Genomic DNA, 16,520 nt, shown 5'->3' on the forward strand with positions numbered 1-16,520 from the left:
CCAAATAATAACATATTCTTTCTCATTGACATCTGACACTAGACTAGGCCAACTACGTGAAACAAATATTTTTGCTCAATTATGACTCTAGATAAGTATTTTTAGATATGTTGATAAGATATGCAAAGTGTATTTGTATTTTGTATTAAGAAACATAATCAAAAAGGCTTTACATTATGGCTATGGACATGACAAGTAGGTAAGTAGGCAGGCTACCGCTAGTCACTTCCAGCCCTTTCTGTCTCCTACTACTTCTATTGGCCACACATCCTCTAGCACCGATTGGATGATTCCCCTGTCTATCATTGACTCAAACCTTTTGAAGAGTGAGAAAACGAAAGGGTGGCATGTTTTCCTTCCTTCCTAACTTTATTAACTTATCCCAAGAATGCCATCAGAAGTTAGATTGAAAGTTGAAAGAAAGCCATAGAAAGTCTGAAAGGTAAGACAAACTAATTTTATTGATACATATTGCATACACTACTTATTACTCGAACGATAGTCTATCAAGGGGGCTCAACATTTGCGTAAAGCAAATGGTAGCCTACAGGTAAAGTTGCTGCTCTATCAACATTATGGAACCATGCCTTGATTGATTTCGATGTCGTCTATTACGTAGTAACATATTGTGTACAACTTTGATTTATTGTTTTGAAACTAGTCCTCAGAAAATATAATTTTGGGTGTCCCCTGTAGCTCAGTTGGTAGAGCATGGCGCTTGCAACGCCAGGGTTGTGGGTTCGTTTCCCACGGGGGGCCAGTATGAAAATGTAACTGTAAGTCGCTCTGGATAAGAGCGTCTGCTAAATGACAAAAATATATATATATATATATATATGAGGCACATCATATCCATTCGACAAGTGTTTCTGTAACCAACTGTATTCTGAAAAAGCTGTAGCCGAACCATCTGTCAGAGTTAAAACATCAACTACATACTGTTATATTTGTGTACGTCATAACGTTGTGCATTAATTTGGCTCACTGTTCAGAGACAGCACATGCACAGCCATAATTTATATAACATGTGCGCATTAAGACAGTAGCCTATCATAATGTCCACCAATAGCCCCATTTGAACAAAACTGGGCTAGTCCAACAACAGCTGTTTGAATTTAACTAAAATGAATTATACATCGTTTTCAGAGTTAGTTTGCAAGATAACTGTTAAATTAGATATTCCTTTGAGATACTGAATGCATAGCATGGTGTTATAAAGGTGTTATGAAGGTCTTATATGGCTGTCTGTTGATTAGTGACATTAGATTTAGACAAGAAAAACACTTGAGATTATAATATATTCAGGAAATCAAAAGGCTTTCTTTTTTCCTAGAAAAATATATTTGGAGTTTTAGTAAATCATAGTCATCATCAAACAATAGGACATGACATGGTATGAAAATACCCCATTGTCAATGGAATACTCCCTACCACTGTTCATATCCCCCATTAAGAAGTATGTGGTGCTGACAGGCAGCTTTTCTTCACTCTATGGAGGACAAGGAAGTAGTGTTCTGCCTCAGCAACACACATAATCATATTGTGGTATGGGGATGACTAAAGTCCCGTTTTATACTTGGTGCTAACTTGTGGTTGTCGTAATCCGATTAAGATGATCCAATCGGATCAAGATTTGTCATGACTAAATTTGGCATTAAAATTTGTCTTTTAACTGTCAACTGTGTCCACATTGTGACCAGATTTCGTGGTCCATCTGTATGCAAATTATTTGACAGATTTTGTTTCAAAATAATATGAATGTATTTATTTTAAGACAATTATGGTCAATGGTGCCACCTGTCAATGACGTTAGAGGGCAGGATACTGATGGTTTGACCGCCCAAATCCATCTACACTTGTGAGATATCCAGACAAAATACATCCCTGACTACCTCCGTAGGCGGTCAGGAAGATCTGCTCACAATCAGATCACAATGTGTCTTTTGATCATCTACACCTGTCTACAAAAGTGGGCACAATCAGGATGTAGACAACATCAGAACAAAGTACGCATGTAAGCACCAGGGATAAACAGGGCTTATATGAATCAAAGATTTGTTGAATTGGCTTGTTGTGATCACAATTGATTCTCATATGGTGGATTGAGTTATGTTCCAGACATAGCTGGTCCAGACTGTAATTCATCCACTTGATTGCTAACCATCCTCATGTGATTCTATGCTTTAAGCTGGCTTATTGCCAGTCGGATTCCCCAGTCCATTCTATCTCACTTGCCAGCCACGGAATCATTGTTTTGTAACTTCCATATGAGTTCATCATGAGTTCACATGTTGAGAACTATCACTATGCAGGCTGGTCTCATAGACTAAACATAACATAGTAAACAAAAATCCGGGACACTCAAATTAGTATGATATGTTACACGTTTGGTATGGTTACATAAGACAGAATGTCTAGCAACCCAAAGGTTGCGTTTTCGAATCTCATCATGGACAACTGTAGCACTTTAGCTAATTAGCAACTTTGCAACTACTTAGCATGTTAGCTAATACTTGCGCTAACCTTAACCTTTTAACCTAACTCCTAACCTTAACCCCTAGCCTATCTAACGTTAGCCACCTAGCTAACGTTAGCAATAACAAATTGGAATCGGTATCAAATATGTATTGCAAATTTGTAACATGTTGCAATTCATAACATAGCATACAAATTGGAATTCGTAACATATCATACAAATTGGAATTTGTAAAATATCATACGAAATGGATGATGGACATCCACATATTAATACATACCATACCAAACGTAACCTATCATACTAATTTGAGTATGGATTTTTTTTACTATGTTACGTCTACCCACGAGTCCAGGTTGCACTATCAGGCTTTCTTTAAAAAAACATGTTTTATCGCTTTGGTGGAATTTTCACAAGTATGTGGTACATTTTCACAACTCTTAGTACAAAACTCAAAACAGATAATCAAAAAGGAAGTTGTTTCAAAACTCTAAGCACATTTTCAATTAACTAAGTACAACACACAAAATCATACAGTCACTTTTTCACCAAACTTAAAAGAAAAATCCACCCAAAACCACTAATTCCTATAATTTACAGTGTTAAATAACACTAATATGTGTGAACAATATTTTTTGGTGAATAAATGTTTCATTATCAAGCTGTAAAATCGCCTAAATCAATTTAGGAGTCTACAATCTCACCATGTTCAACCTGCAGACCTGCAGCGTAGAGTGTAGTCTAATATAGAGCCCCACAGTGGAGGTGTCATAATACCCATAAAACCGAGCGGTCAAACAGGGAAATGGTTCCAGTCGTTTTTTCACCATCAATTTTTCCCATAGGGGATTTTAGAAACACTTAAAATAAGGGCTGTGTTTCGTGTAGGCTTACCCTGGCATGACATTTTGATAACCATGTAAATCTCTCTCTGACAATATTCAAAAATGAACTTATTAGAAAATTAATTACATTTGCCCAAGTGAATCATAAGACATTAACAAAATGCATCAGTGATTTGTATTTTCCTGCAACTTTCTGAAACGGCATAGGATTGCCTCTGTCTGTGTGTGTTGTATGCGGTGTGCGCGTATGTCTCGTCCACACTTTGTGTAGCCGTTAGCGATAACGCTAATGATAACCGTCTGCTGGTAGATGGAAAGGCTTTCCCAAAATCCTTTGAGTTTAATTGACAATTTAAAATACATAAAGAAACCACACCAGGCAACCAACATGTGTACCAAAATTGCAAAGGATTATACACACAAAAAGTCAAAGACCATTGTGGTCCTCTATTGGTAGGCAAGCGGCTGCAGGGCAAAACAAGTGACATGGGCACTCTGTGCCATACATACAATCATACACAATGTCCACATATTTAGATGTATACAAAAAAAGCTAAATATACACATCTAACAAATCACTCCACTAGCGCAGAGTGGCTTTACACTTAGCTAGGAGGCTATCTCAACATTAACCAAGCCTTACAGGAGTGTTTGAACCTAAGACTTGCAGAAATCGTTTTTTTTTTTATCTCAGCTGGGAGTTTGTTCCACTCTACCACTGCTATATATGAAAATGTGTTCTGGCCAGTGCTGACATAGCACAAAATCTGTGGCACTGCCTCTCGTGGCGTAGGAATGAGAGTACACAGTATTAAGATAGTTCTTTAGATACTGGGGGACTGTACCATACATGATTTTATGGGCCAATCCCAGCTTCAGCTGAATGACCCTTTTTATCAACTAATAGCCACTGTAGTTCACAGAGCTGAGAAGGGCCAACAGGGCTAAGATTCAGAATGACCCTTGACATTTTATTCTCAGCTGTCTGTAGCTTGTTCTTGATTAACTTAGGGGAGATACTGTACCAGGTAGTGCACGCATGGTCAGTGAGGCTGTACTAACGCTCCTGCAAGTGTTTTCAAGGTCCCTTTATCGAGGAATGTGGCTTTTCTGAACAGAAATTTAACTTTGGTTGACATTGGCAATTACTTTCTGCCCCATGCTCTCCCTGTCAGGAACCTGTCTAGTTCACAGCCAAAGTATCTAACACAGTTCTTGGCTGTAACCGCTGTGTCACCAACCGTGACTCTAAAGCCTGGTGATCTACCTAACCTAATCTTAGAGCCAAATAAAATGGACTATGTTTTACCCAAATGAAGAGACTGCTTGTTGTCTGACAGCCAGTTACTGATACTCGTCAGCTCTGAACTAAGCTGGCTCTCAGCCATACTCTTGTCTTTGTGAGAGACCAAAAGAGCTGAATCGTCTGCATATAAAAACAGTTGACAGGAACAAGCTGATTTCATAGCATTGATATATAACAGGAAGAGTAGTGGCCCTAAAACATTTCCTTGTGGCACTCCACAGCTGATTAACCTTACATCTGATAAGGTGCCATTAACATCCACCCTCTGATACCTTCCTGACAGATACGACTTGAACCACTCTACTGCTAAGCAGCTAAAACCTATGGCCCTTAGCTTGTAGAGTTTTATCTGGTGGTCTACTGTATCAAAGGCTTTCTGAAGGTCCAGTAACACCATCCTACAAAATGTTATATCATCAATCTCTTTCCTGTCAAAGGCTTTCTGAAGGTCCAGTAACACCATCCTACAAAATGTTCCATCATCAATCTCTTTCCTAATACGGCTGGTTAAAAACAGTAAACATGAATCAGTTGAATGTGACTTTCTAACATTGGACTGCAAATCTTACATCAGTCAATATTGGATATGTACTTGTCAATATGCTCATAGATCATCTTCTCCAGGACTTTTGACAGGACTCCCAGAATAGATACAGGCCTGTATTTACCTTGGTCTACCTTACTACCTTTCTTGTGTAGTGGGATAATCCAAGCAAGTTTCAGGTCATTTGGAACTCTCCCTTGTTCTATTGAAAGATTTATGATATGCGTGATGCAGGGTGAAATATACAAACCTGGCTGAAATATTGTTTCTTTAGAATATTTCAGTTCAGCTAATCGCTTAGTTACTTTGCATTGTGAAATCCTCTAGCACCCCCAGCTGTGAGTCATAGTTCTGCACATGGCTTTCGTCATACAGCCCAAGGTGATCAGGCATCTTATCCACAAGTACTTTAGCAACTGATGTAAACAAAGTGTTAAAGCTGTCTGCCACCTTGGTCCTGTCAGATAAAATCTCCCAATTTTTGCTCAGACTGACGTTACTTGCATTGGGTTTGAGCCTTTTGCTTTAGCCCAGCTGTTTCAGAGTGCCAAAGTTTCTTTGGATTGTTCCTGTGTTCTTCGATTTTGTCATGGAAGTATGACCTCTTTGCCTCATTAATAATTTTGCTCACCTCATTTCTAAAATTTTTCAAAATAATAAAATCAGACTGATCTGTAGACTTCCTAAATTAAAAAGAGCTTAATTTCTCTTGTCGATAGAATAAAAAATGACATTATTCATCCATGGTTCAGACCTCTGCTTAACTCTTAACAGTTTTCATGGGTGCAACAAAGTCAACAAAGCCAGCATTTCATTTTTTGCGGGTAAATACAGGCGAATATATTGACAAAAGTCACCTTGTCCTAGAGAGATTTGCACGGTTATCAAAACGTCACGCCAGGGAAAGCCTACATGAAACACAGCCCTTATTTTAAGTGTTTCTAAAATCCCCTATGTAAAAAAATGAATGGTGGAAAAACAATTGGAACCATTTCCCTGTTTGACTAGGTTTTATGGTATTATGACTCATACTGTGGTACTCTATACTCAGTGTATATATACACAGACTCCTCCCTCGTTGCGATTGCAATTTCAATTTCAATTTCCGAATTACTAATAGAACAGTCCAACCATGACTCCATAAAGCACACAATCCCAGCATTGCTACTGCCAATAAGCATACGAATCTCGTCGATTTTGGGTAGAAGGCTATAGACATTCAGATGCATGAAATGCAAACCTTTAGCTGAGCAGAAGTCAATGGTCCGATCCATGTTGTTGTTACTTGCTCTCGTGGTAGATCTCCTTGTATCTTTACACACAGATAGTCCAGCGCCACTGTCTCCCTTTGTCCTCCGGTGGTCGCAATTGCATCCGGTGGTGAAATTCGCATCAGGTCCTGCTCTGTTAGATACACCGTCGCTTCCCACATTTCTCCGGTAGACAAAAACGCCTGTGGCCCATCACTGGAGCCTGTGGCCCATCACTGGAGCCTGTGGCCCATCAGTGGAGCCTTTGGCCCATCACTGGAGACCTCAGTTCACCCGTCTCAAGCTCCCCGATGCTCCTGCTGCACATTGTACTCTCTAACCCATAATGACAAAGCAAAAAACTGGTTTTTAGAAATGTTTGCAATTTTAAACGGAAATATTACATTTACATAAGTATTCAGACCCTTTACTCAGTACTTTGTTGAAGCACCTTTGGCGGCGATTACAGCCTAGAGTCTTCTTGGGTATGACACCACAAGCTTGGCACACCTGTATTTGGGGAGTTTCTCCCATTCTTCTCTGCAGATCCTCTCAAGCTCTGTCAGGTGGGATGGCAATCTTGGTTTCATCAAACCAGAGCATCTTGTTTCTCATGGTCTGAGAGTCTTTAGGTGCCTTTTGGCAAACTCCAAATGGGCTGTCATGTGCCTTTTACTGAGGAGTGTCTTCCGTCTGGCCACTCTACCATAAAGGCCTGATTGGTGGAGTGCTGCAGAGATGGTTGTTCTTCTGGACGGTTCTCCCATCTCCACAGAGGAACTCTGGAGCTCTGTTAGAGTGACCATCGGGTTCTTGGTCACCTCCCTGACCAAGGCCCTTCTCCCCCGATTGCTCAGTTTGACCGGCGGCCAGCTCTAGGAAGAGTCTTGTTGGTTCCAAACTTCTTCCATTTAAGAATGATGGAGGCCACTGTGTTCTTGGGAACCTTCAATGCTGCAGAATTTTTTTGTACCCTTCCCCAGATCTGTGCCTCGACACAATCCTGTCTCGGAGCTCTACGGACAATTCCTTCGACCCTTTGCTTGGTTTTTACTCTGACATGCACTGTCAACTCTGGAACCTTATATAGACAGGTGTGTGCCTGTCCAAATCATGTCCAATCAATTGAATTTACCACAGGTGGACTCCAATCAAGTTGTAGAAACATCTCAAGGATGATCAATGGAAACAGGATGCACCTGAGCTCAATTTCGAGTATCATAGCAAAGGGTCTGAATACTTATGTAAATGTTTTTACATGTGGTCTATGGTTGTGAGGCTGGTTGGACGTACTGCCAAATTCTCTAAAACGACATTGGAGGTGGCTTATGGTAGAGAAATGAACATTACATTCTCAGGCAATAGCTCCAGTGGACATTCCTGCAGTCAGCATGCCAATTGCACACTCCCTCAAAACTTGAGACATCTGTGGCTTTGTGTTGTGTGACAAAACTGCACATTTTAGAGTGGCCTTTTATTGTCCCCAACACAAGGTGCACCTGTGTAATTATCATGCTGTTTAATCATACATACATGTACATATTACCTCAACTAACCGGTGCCCCCGCACATTGACTCTGTACCGGTACCCCAGTATATAGCCTCCCTACTGTTATTTTATTTTACTGCTGCTCTTTAATTATTTGCTATTTTTATTTTTTACTTATCTATTTTTTTCTTTTTTCTTAAAACTGCATTATTGGTTAAGAGCTTGTAAGTAAGCATTTCTCTGTAAGGTCTACACGTTTTGTATTTAGCGCATGTGGCAAATAAAATGTGATTTGATTTGATTTGTCAGGTGGATGGATTATCTTGACAGAAATGCTCACTAACAGGGATGTAAACAAATTTGTGCATACAATTTGAGTGAAAAAAGCTTTTTGTGCATATGGAAAATGTCTAGGATATTTTATTTCAGCTTCAGCTCATGAAATATGGGACTAACACTGTACATGTTGCGTTTATATTTTTGTTCTGTATATTTATATATAATATATTAGAATATTTTTAATGTCGAATAAATTGTGACATAATGTTTTGAATCTAGACATACTCCATATTTGAGAGCACGCTATAAAGAGTAGAATGACATCAAGATGTTGTCTGTATCATGTTCACGGATCATAGGGACTTACAGGAGGCATGTATAGGTCTAAAGAAAGGGCCTAAAATGGCCACTTTCATTATGATTTTCAAAAATATTGTTTGTAATACAAATGTAAAAACATTAAAGTGGATGCTACCATGATTACGGATAATGAATCGTGAATAATGATGTATAAGAATGTTATAGAGGCATAAATATCATACCCCCCCAATAAATGGCTTGGGGGTATGACCTTTGTACCTCTGTAACTTTCTTACTCATCATTAATCATGATTCATTCATGATTAACCATAATCATGGTAGCATCCACATGAATTTAGAAGTGTTTAGAGACATATTCTATTATTTGTTGCAATAAAAGTGACTCCAAAATGACACAATACATGATTTACCATTCATTTCTATTGGGCACAATATATGCCAAACACAACCAAAACAAACTGCAAATGCATCCAACAAGTTTGTAGAGTCACAAGCTTGATGTAGTCATTGCGTGCTAGGAAAATGGAACCAAATACAAAAACATTTGACTACTTTAATACACTTTAAATGCATTTGTCCAAATACTTATCACACCTTAAAATGGGGGATACATAAAGTGCTTTCATTTTCTAAACTCTAAAAACATATGTATGAAAATACTCTCATATAAAAGGTGACATTCTGTACTGTTGCCTCATATGAAACATTTAATCTCAAATCCAAAATGCTGGAGTGTAGAGCCAAATTATAAGTTTTAGCTTCACTATCTAAATAAATACTTAGGGGATTGTATATCTGGTCGGTTCCTGCAACTGTACACTTGGGTATGACTTACATAGTATGAAAATGTATGCACTCACTACTGTAAGTCGCTCTGGATAAGAGCGTCTGCTAAATGACTAAAATGTAAAATGTAAATGTAATTGTACGTCTTCAAAAATAGAACCACCATAAATGCAGTGACGGGTGTTGTGGGGGCAGTGAAACTGTCTGATGCTGAGGACATTCTCTGCCTAACAAAACGGGAAAAAGAATGGAGGCCAAATGGATTCTGTAATATGTAGGTCTATATTCCCCAACCTTGATGCCATCATGGTAAACGTTTCGTTTTCTTGTCTGCGTGTTCCCTTTACCTTTCATTCACCTTGAATATCCAAACTGCTGAGAGATTACTTCATTGTTTGATTTTGACTATTGGCTTATTCATTCAAGGCTACTTGAGGTTTGACCGTTCCCTGAACATTAGCAGTACAATCATCTCCTTTGGTCAAGGCTTTCAGGGGCTTTGATGACTGCATCCCTATGGTTAAGTTGGCTCCATCTCCCATAATGAGTTATTTCTAATGCATCTCCATCATTCTCTACAGGCCCATATTGTTTGTTGTTGGTGATACTAATGACGCCAATATCCCACTGAAGAAGCCCTCCACTTGGCTGTCTCTGACATTGGAGGAGTTAGTATTTTTGAATTGTTCCTAAAAATAAGTATATATATATATATATATACAGTGAGGGAAAAAAGTATTTGATCCCCTGCTGATTTTGTACGTTTGCCCACTGACAAAGACATGATCAGTCTATAATTTTAATGGTAGGTTTATTTGAACAGTGAGAGACAGAATAACAACAAAAAAGTCCAGAAAAACGCATGTCAAAAATGTTATAAATTGATTTGCATTTTAGTGAGGGAAATAAGTATTTGACCCCCTCTCAATCAGAAAGATTTCTGGCTCCCAGGTGTCTTTTATACAGGTAACGAGCAGAGATTAGGAGCACACTCTTAAAGGGAGTGCTCCTAATCTCAGCTTGTTACCTGTATAAAAGACAACTGTCCACAGAAGCAATCAATCAATCAGATTCCAAACTCTCCACCATGGCCAAGACCAAAGAGCTCTCCAAGGATGTCAGGGACAAGATTGTAGACCTACACAAGGCTGGAATGGGCTACAAGACCATCGCCAAGCAGCTTGATGAGAAGGTGACAACAGTTGGTGCAATTATTCGCAAATGGAAGAAACACAAAATAACTGTCAATCTCCCTCGGCCTGGGGCTCCATGCAAGATCTCACCTCGTGGAGTTGCAATGATCATGTGAACGGTGAGGAATCAGCCCAGAACTACACGGGAGGATATTTTCAATGATCTCAAGGCAGCTGGGACCATAGTCACCAAGAAAACAATTGGTAACACACTACGCCGTGAAGGACTGAAATCCTGCAGCGCCCGCAAGGTCCCCCTGCTCAAGAAAGCACATATACAGGCCCGTCTGAAGTTTGCCAATGAACATCTGAATGATTCAGAGGAGAACTGGGTGAAAGTGTTGTGGTCAGATGAGACCAAAATCGAGCTCTTTGGCATCAACTCAACTCGCCGTGTTTGGAGGAGGAGGAATGCTGCCTATGACCCCAAGAACACCATCCCCACCGTCAAACATGGAGGTGGAAACATTATGCTTTGGGGGTGTTTTTCTGCTAAGGGGACAGGCAACTTCACCGCATCAAAGGGACGATGGACGGCGCCATGTACCGTCAAATCTTGGGTGAGAACCTCCTTCCCTCAGCCAGGGCATTGAAAATGGGTCGTGGATGGGTATTCCAGCATTACAATGACCCAAAACACACGGCCAAGGCAACAAAGGAGTGGCTCAAGAAGAAGCACATTAAGGTCCTGGAGTGGCCTAGCCAGTCTCCAGACCTTAATCCCATAGAAAATCTGTGAAGGGAGTTGAAGGTTCGAGTTGCCAAACGTCAGGCTCGAAACCTTAATGACTTGGAGAAGATCTGCAAAGAGGAGTGGGACAAAATCCCTCCTGAGATGTGTGCAAACCTGGTGGCCAACTACAAGAAACGTCTGACCTCTGTGATTGCCAACAAGGGTTTTGCCACCAAGTACTAAGTCATGTTTTGCAGAGGGGTCAAATACTTATTTCCCTCATTAAAATGCAAATCAATTTATAACATTTTTGACATGCATTTTTCTGGATTTTTTTGTTGTTATTCTGTCTCTCACTGTTCAAATAAACCTACCATTAAAATTATAGACTGATCATTTCTTTGTCAGTGGGCAAACGTACAAAATCAGCAGGGGATCAAATACTTTTTTCCCTCACTGTATATATATATATATACAGTTGAAATCGGAAGTTTACATACACTTAGGTAGGAGTCATTAAAACTCGTTTTTCAACCACTCCACAAATGTCTTGTTAACAAACTATAGTTTTGGCATGTCGGTTAGGACATCTACTTTGTGCATGTAAACTTCTGACCCAATGGAATTGGATACAGTGAATTATAAGTGAAATAATCTGTCTGTAAGCAATTGTTGGAAAAATTACTTACAGACAGATTATTTCACTTATAATTCACTGTATCACAATTCCATTGGGTCAGAAGTTTACATACACTAAGTTGACTGTGCCTTTAAACAGCTTGAAAAATGGCTTTAGAAGCTTCTGATAGGCTAATTTACATAATTTGAGTCAATTGGAGGTGTACCTGTGGATGTATTTCAAGGCCTACCTTCAAACTCAGTGCCTCTTTGCGTGACATGATGGGAAAATCAAAAGAAATCAGCCAAGACCTCAGAAAATAAATTGTAGACCTCCACAAGTCTGGTTCATCCTTTCAGCCTGAAGGTACCCCGTTCATCTGTACAAACAATAGTACGCAAGTATAAACACCATGGGACCACGCAGCCATCATACCGCTCAGGAAGGAGACGCGTTCTGTCTCCTAGAGATGAATGTACTTTGGTGCGAAAAGTGCAAATCAATCCCAGAACAACAGCAAAGGACCTTGTGAAGATGCTGGAGGAAACAGGTACAAAAGTATCTATATCCACAGTAAAATAGTCATATATCGACATAACCTGAAAGGCCGCTCAGCAAGGAAGAAGCTACTGCTCCAAAACCGCCATAGAAAAACCAGACTACGGTTTGCAACTGCACATGGGGACAAAGATCGTACTTTTTGAAGAAATGTCCTCTGGTCTGATGAAACAAAAATATAACTGTTTGGCCATAATCACCATCATTATGTTTGGAGGATAAAGGGGGTTGCTTGTAAGCCGAAGGACACCATCCCAACCGTGAAGCACGGGGGTGGTAGCATCATGCTGTGGGGGTGCTTTGCTGCAGGAGGGACTGGTGCACTTCACAAAATAGATGGCATCATGAGGAAGGAAAATTATGTGGATTTATTGAAGCAACATCTCAAGACATCAGTCAGGGAGTTAAAGCTTGGTCGCAAATGGGTCTTCCAAATGGACAATGACCCCAAGCATACTTCCAAAGTTGTGGCAAAATGGCTTAAGGACAACAAAGTCTAGGTATTGGAGTGGCCATCACAAAGCCCTGACCTCAATCCTATGGAAAATGTGTGGGCAGAACTGAAAAAGCGTGTGCGAGCAAGGAGGCCTACAAACCTGACTCAGTTACACCAGCTCTGTCAGGAGGAATGGGCCAAAATTCACCCAATTTATTGTGGGAAGCTTGTGGAAGGCTACCCGAAACGTTTGACCAAAGTTACAAAAATGTAAGGCAATGCTACCAAATACTACTTGAGTGTATGTAAACTTCTGACACACTGGGAATGTGATGAAAGAAATAAAAGCTGAAATAAATCATTCTCTCTACTATTATTCTGACATTTCACATTCTTCAAGTAAAGTGGTGATCCTAACCGACCTAAAACAGGGAATTTTTACTAGGATTAAATGTCAGGAATTGTGAAAAACTGAGATTAAATGTATTTGGCTAAGGTATATGTAAACTTCCGACTTCAACTGTATATATATATATATATATATATATATATATATATATATATATATAGAAACAGGTATCTCTAGGTACAAATCAAAATGAATTACAGGTGTAGTTGTAATAAACACAACTGAATTGCAGAAGGCCACAATGAGATGAAAAAAGTTAATAATGAAAAGGTAATAGGAACTCTATCTCTGACACAGAGATATGTTCATATAAATAGTTAATTTCTCTTTAAAAGTTCAAGCATTTCTCAGTCAGCAATTAGCGTTAAGTGTTAAGTGTGTAACCTAACAGTAGTGGCCTTCAACCATAAGTAGCATGCACCCCTACTTTGAAAATGGAAATTGCCACTTTCAATATCCAGAGTGGGTTTCTAATTTGCACCCCTAAAGAAAGAATTAGATTGTTACAAGTTAAAATTAAAGTTTGTGAAGAAACATGCAGGCTAACATTTGTATACCTTCTTCAGTTGCACTTGGCCAACTTGGAGATTGACACACCATCTCAAAAAGGACCTGTCCTGGAGAGAAGATTTGATTGATATGAGTATGAACATACTGCTTAATGGGCTTTCACTGGAACTCTATTAAATTGAATCCATCTTGGATATAAGATTGAGTTCCTACTACACTATCTACAGAGAAATGCTGAATGAAAAATGTGCTAAAGATACCCAACTCGCTAACAAGGGAGAGAAGCTATTTACTAATTGAATCCAGTGCCTTGAGATGCTGTTTATTCCCCCTCAAAGTATAATCAGCTGCTTCTCACAGGAAGACACAATTTACCCAAGGCCACTTTTGGAAACACTTAATGCATGTCATTATGCTGTTGTCGCTGAAGTCCTTAGCTTCATTCATTTACGTTCATCACAGTGAAAGATCTGTTTGACACTGAGAAGTAAGCTGTCACTCAGTGTTTGTTTCATGGAATATACAAACTGTAATAAGGCCTCTTTTATATCTCTATTGTGGCAATGTCCTCTGGGAAAATAGTCACATGAACACACAGAGCTACTTATTTGAAACCTTAACCGTCACAATTTAAGAGTAAAAATTGCCATCATGCTTGAACATTAAAAGCCAGCTTTTAAGTATTACGTAATATTACATGTAATATGATTGAACTTAAATTATTTAACTTAAATGTCAACACATGGTTAGAGTACTGTGCCTGGATATACAGTAGAATTCTCAGCTTTACTTTGAGCTGAGCTGAGTTTGCGCATTGCTGATTTTGTTTAGTCTTGGATCTGGAGAAGTTAAAGTTTTCCCACAGCTACTTTTGAATGCCACAGATCAGCTCTTCATATCACCCTCCAACAACTTGAATCAAAGAGATGGTGAATAAGTGTAATTTGCACCAGTAAAGAAAATAACTGACTAATAAACAGGTTTTGGAGTGTGGTTTTAGACAACTGCAGCTAGCTGACATCTGGTCTTTTCACTGGAGGTATGAGAATCAAACATCTGGAGGCTTCAATTGCTACTGGTGTGAAGGAGGCAAATGGCTGTCTCTTGCCTCTGTAAACCAGTCTTTTTTCAGTTTGGAAGTTTCAGAAATCTACAGAATATGCTGATATGCAGTTACTCAGCGATTTGAAGCAAATAATTATGCTCTTGGAATGGCGGATTGTCAGAGAATTGTTTTTGTCTCTAAAGGGTTGATTTAACATTTTATAGCACTAGTTCCTGATGTTGCTTCCGGGGCCTTTTCACTCCACCTAAGACAAAAACAAGGAGAAACACTGTTCTCACTAAAGCCATTTACTGGTATTCAATGTGACTGACTGCTATAGGCATCAGACCTGAAACATACTGCTATGGTGACCAATGAAAAAGTTGTATAATTGGGAAAAATTGATTTATAAGAGCTGTTTCTGGATGAGACAGTTTGTTCATGGGGCTGGGGCATGGGTGTTCCTCGGTGACTGTGACTGGGTCCAACCTTAGGAACATGTAGGCTATGCTGCATGGGAAGAGATGGCTCCTAGGCTTGCCAAATGGGTCAAGAAGATCATAGTTTCCAGAGACCTAGAAATTAGGCTATGTTTTTATTGCATCATTTATTGGACCATTCCAAGTCCATTTTCTCAGTTTTCTTGTTGACAATACAACGGTTTGAAAATATACAATTTGAAAAAGTAAAGTAGTTCATGTCAGACTGGGCTTTGTATTTGGCCTCCCAAACACCAACCAAAGCCACAGACGTCCCCAATGCCTGATTGAATTCACTTTGTGACATTTTGAACCCAGTGGGGAGAGAGAGGGAGAGTGAGGGGGAAGGGGAATCGGAGGTTGAACAAGGAACAAGGAGACCTCAGAAAACAGCCTCACAACCCGAAGTGGCATAATGCCTCATTGTGGGGCTTGAATGTGACTGATTGTGTTAGGATGAGAATCCGGGGGGGGGGTTATGGGATGCATGTGATGTTTGAGACCAAAGTTGATAGTTAAAGGATAGGGTTCTAGTCTAGATGCATATTCAAGATTGATAGATTAATCTCTACTGTAAGGGCTGAAGCCTAACTTGGGACTGCATTGTGTTTATGTGCATCTCGAAATCCCCTCATTGACATCAATGCATGATTTACGAGACAGAGTTACGGGTAAGCGTGCAGCCCAAAGTGACTAGGGAAACATCTGTATATTTCCAGGTATCAGGGGGTTATTTCCTTAAACTTCCCATGCTCTCGCCTTCATGCTGTGTACACACGTTGTATATCCCTGACTCTAATTGTATGTTGTCCAAGTTCTGCATGATGTGTCATGTGATAGGATGCTTGGACACGAGGAAAAGGACAGGAGCTGTAGTGGATATGTGTTCATGTGTGTTTGCGTTCCTGTGTGTTGGTCTTTTGTTATTGTGTCGCACCGAGGTAGTAAAGTTGTGTGTTTGTTCCTATTTTTACTTGTTTTCTCCCTGACTTTTTCTTCTGGCCTCGCAGGAAGCAGCTTTTTGGCCTTAGCGATGGGCTTCCTGGCAGGAGCGGAGCGGCCCTGAGTACCTACTGCGAGACAATAGGAGGTCTCCCCGGGGCTGGTCTCAGACCTGATTCCCTTCAGGAAACTGCAGATTTATCCCAGCAGCTGAGCTGAGCCATACAGAGACAGGGGGTGAGGGAGTGAGGCCCTACCCTATGAGTGTGTGTCTCTTTTCTGAATGGGACTTTTCTTATGTTAAGTAGTGTGATGGTAAAGATGAGCCTGTGGTTGTGGTGGGGCAGGCTGGAAGGATGA

At 39.9% G+C, this 16,520-nt stretch overlaps 1 protein-coding gene across 1 annotated transcript in view; it reads left to right on the top strand.

The window, feature by feature from the left end:
- Positions 1–317: 317 nt before the first annotated feature.
- The window catches only part of LOC121533643 (KN motif and ankyrin repeat domain-containing protein 3), a 28,922-nt gene continuing 12,719 nt past the window's right edge, over positions 318–16,520 (top strand). Inside the window, exon 1 of the mRNA XM_041839764.1 lies at positions 318–442. The gene's annotated coding sequence lies outside the window, so the exon portion shown is untranslated. The remainder of the gene's footprint in view (positions 443–16,520) is intronic.

This window comes from Coregonus clupeaformis, chromosome 20 (assembly GCF_020615455.1).
Source record: "Coregonus clupeaformis isolate EN_2021a chromosome 20, ASM2061545v1, whole genome shotgun sequence".
In the NCBI taxonomy this organism is placed as follows: domain Eukaryota; kingdom Metazoa; phylum Chordata; class Actinopteri; order Salmoniformes; family Salmonidae; genus Coregonus; species Coregonus clupeaformis.